Genomic DNA, 3,976 nt, shown 5'->3' with positions numbered 1-3,976 from the left:
TCTCTCTCTCTCTCTCTCTCTCTCTCTCTCTCTCTCTCTCTCTCTCTCTCTCTCTCTCCCTCTCTCATTGGAGGTCCTGTGGATTGAAATCAGTTCCTTGCACACACTAGGCAAGTGATCTACCAGTAAGTTATTACCTAGCCTCTAATTAAGACGATGATGATGAATGATCATTTTGAGACGGCATATTTTAGGTCTAAACTCAGACTGATGTGTAGCTGAACATAACCCTAAACTTCTGATCCTTCAGCCTTTACCTCAAGAGACTGTGATCTCCATGTTGTGCCACCAGGACTAGTATTTGAGGTGCTGGGGACAAAGCCGAGTGCTTCCTATGTTCTAGGCAAGTACTTTACCACTTAGCTTCGCCCCTGGCCCCCAAATGATAGTATTGTAAAATACAACGGATCTACTTATTTGAAAGTGAAAGGTCTTTCAAGTACTTTTATAGTACTTTCAAGTACTATGAAAAATGATTGATTGAAGTGAAGACAGAAATACTGGTGGCACTTGTATCTCACCATAGTTGTGTATTTCCACACAATCCCATATGGCTGTGGCGAATGGTACACAGTATGTGTGTGTGTGTGTGTGTGTGTGTGTGTGTGTGTGTGTATTGAAGTAATGGATTTGGAGTGATGAGGGTTTTAATCATCTTGAATAATTAAGAGGCAGATGGATAAAGCCAGAGTTTATATCTCTTGATCAACAGGTGCTGGTGTTGTTTCAGAGACAAGAATCGTTAGCTCTGGTCATCTGAAGGAATTGTCATCAGTTGGACCCTCTGAAAGTTTGATGTAAGGATGGGATGAGACGGGGCTCTGAGGTGAGGAATTAGTCCCTGGGGCAGTGCCTATGAAGGAGGGAGGCAGAGTGAAGAACATGCAGGGAACCTTAAACCCTGATGCTCATGGGAGGACAGGGTTAATAAGGTCTGTGTGGGACGAGTCTCCCTCTGTGGTATGGTCCCGCACCCTACAGGATGGGCTGGCTCCGGGGTCTCCGCAGTGCTGACCTCAGCTGGGTTTCTTGGGCAAGCAGAGTGCTGGGTGTGGAGTCTAGCAGCTGGGCCCATCAGGTCAGAAATGTCTGAGTTTGGTCTTAAACCCCTTAGGAGTTAGTCAAATGAACAGCAGAAGAAGCAAGCTCAGCAGGGGAAAGCCATGTGTGTGCGTGTGTGTCTGTGTGTGTGTGTGTGTGTCTGTGTGTGTCATTACAGCAGTTGCACGCTGCTGGACCACATCTTTGTATTCAACACCCATTCCTTGACTACTCACTATGAACTTTTGTTTTGAATTTGTTTACATTTATTTATTTGTATGCTTGTGTTTGTATGCGCGTGCATGCAAGTGCCGCCGACATGAGCATATGCCAGCCACAGCACTCGTGTGGAAGTCAAAGAATGATTCGTGGCAGGAGTTAGTCTTCACCTTCCACCACGTGGGACCCGAGGACTGAACTCAGGTCATCTGGGCAGCAAGTGTGCCCTCACCACCGAGTCATCTTCTGGCCACATATTTCTTTGTTTTTTGTTTGATCAGTTTTGAGATAGTCTTGCTATTTAGTCCAGGCTGGTCTTGAGCTTGTGACCCTCTGCCTTCCCCCATTCCCCCAACCTGGCCTATCAGTGATATTTTTCATACTTCTTGCTTACATACCCTAGGTTTGATGTACCATGAAGTCTGTGTCCTTTATGTCCCTGGAACCTCAGTCTGAGCTCAGGGATCCCTCCAGGGCTCAAATCCAGTTCTAGCTCGTTCATTTCCACGTCCCTATCACCAGTCCTCGCTGACTTCTCTCGAATTTAATCTCTAATTATATGCTATCCCACCATCCTATTTACAGTGGAAGTTCCTGGAAGGTAGAGACTGTATCCTGTGTACACTTCAGAGTCAGCCCGACCTGCGTCACAATGCTGGCTTGCTTACTTTATAGTTATATGATCCAGGGCAAGTCCTTTCCTGGAGTGTCTGTCCTAACAACAGGCACCTTGCAGGACATGAGGATAGAGAAAGGATATGCAAAATGGCCAATGGCTGGCACATGCCACATGCCAACTCCTCCCCATTTGTACCGTAGATTCACCTATTTGGAAACAGACTTGGTGTAAATGTGTGTGTGTGTGTGTGTATATGTATGTGTGTGTATGTGTGTGTATATGTGTTTGTATGTGTGTGTATTGTGTGTATGTGTGTGTGTATATGTGTGTATACATGTGTGTATATATGTATATATGTGTGTATACATGTGTGTATGTGTGTGTATGTGTATGTGTGTGTATGTGTATGTGTGTGTATGTATGTGTATGTGTGTGTGTGGGTGCATGTGCATGTGCGTGTGTGTGTGTGTGTGTGTGTATGTGTGTGTGTGGACACATACTTGCAGGTTTTGTAGGTGTCCCAAAGGTGATCCCAACAGCAATCGCAGCGATGATAACGCCGAGCAGGAGGAACACCCCACAAGAAGTCAGAAGACATTTTCTGGTGGGAAGACAGCTGTGACCTGTCACAGCAACACACACAAACATGAAAGAGAGCATGTCATTACAGAGCGGAGGCCCCTGGGAGATACAGTGCTCACCAGCCAAGTGTTCCCCATGGCTTTCTTAGAATAGAACCCTCGATGTGCACCAGCCAGAGTTACACTGGTGGCTTTCCTATCTATGGCTTCCTATCCCACCCTCTGGGAAGCCAGCACTATGAGGGCCTCTCTGGTAGATGTGAGGATGAAACTACAAGAAGCTTAAAGACACACAGGAGCCACTGAGGTGAAGCGACTCCTTAGGTGTCTGGGCCTGTATGTGCCCTCAAATATGTCTTCTGGACTCTAGCTAGTGGGAGCTAATTCTGCTATGACATGGCTTGCAAAGCCTGGTTTTCAGGCTACCCACATCAGACTACAGAAGGAGATGAGAACTCCAGAGCTCTAAGCCATATCTGCAGAACCGACTCTCTATGGGACTAGATTAGGGATGGGCGCGTTCGATGAGCAGACCTTGAGGACAGCAGTTCTACCCCCAGACAAGAGGGAGGCTGTGACCCCAGGTGCTGGGATGGCAGTTTCTGGGGTAAATGGTCACAGGCAGGGAGCCTCAATCTAACTGGGTAAACTGAGTCACTAAGAAGCTTGAGGGGGCTCAGGTTGTTGAGTCAGGGCCACAGCTGCACCACTTTCAGCAGACAGTCATGCTCACCCGATCCTAAGATACCCCATTGGCCAATTTCCTAACCCCCTGCATGGCTATGCCTTCCCTAGCAGTGTGGCTAGGCAGCTGTGGGACCTCCTGAGCCCGGACCTAGCTTCCTTTGCCCTTGGGTATATGCAGCACATGTTCATGGGAGACAGAGTGCTATGTATTCATGGAACACTTCCCAGACACTAGTCCTTGCGATATCAAATCTGACCTGTAGCAAAAATAAAAAATGCTTTGTATGTCACTGTTCACCAGAACTTGGGTGCTAACAGCTCTGCCTCACATTGTGCATGTTCGACATGTTGCTGAAGGTTCAGAGACCCCGAGTGTCCCAGTCACTAGTGGCAAAAATACAGGAGACCACAATCAGAGAAATACATTTAAGTCTCACCAGGACAGACCACAGACCCACGAGCCCTGGCTCCCTAAGCTAGGGCCTCCCCTCCCAGAACTGGGGCTATACCTGTTGTAGGTGCTGTGGTTTTCAATGACTCCCATATGGCTTTGAAGAATCAGGATTGAAACTCTGTCCTAAGCATATTATCTGATACACTGAAGAAAACGTGAGGTACAAAGACTTTTTTACAGAGTGTAATTGGTCACAAGAAATGTGTTTGATAGTGCTTAACCCTACCCCCAATATCTACTTACTAAAGGGAGGTAGCAATTTTACATAGAATTAGGTTCATGAATTTGTAAAAGAGTCACATAGTCAGGGCTCTTCAACCTTTACGTGTGTATGTGTGTGTGTACCTTTAAGTGTGTGTGTGTGTGTGTGTGTGT

Source organism: Mus pahari, chromosome 11 (assembly GCF_900095145.1).
Source record: "Mus pahari chromosome 11, PAHARI_EIJ_v1.1, whole genome shotgun sequence".
Taxonomy (NCBI): Eukaryota; Metazoa; Chordata; class Mammalia; order Rodentia; family Muridae; genus Mus; species Mus pahari.
Note: the sequence above shows the minus strand (reverse complement) of the source record.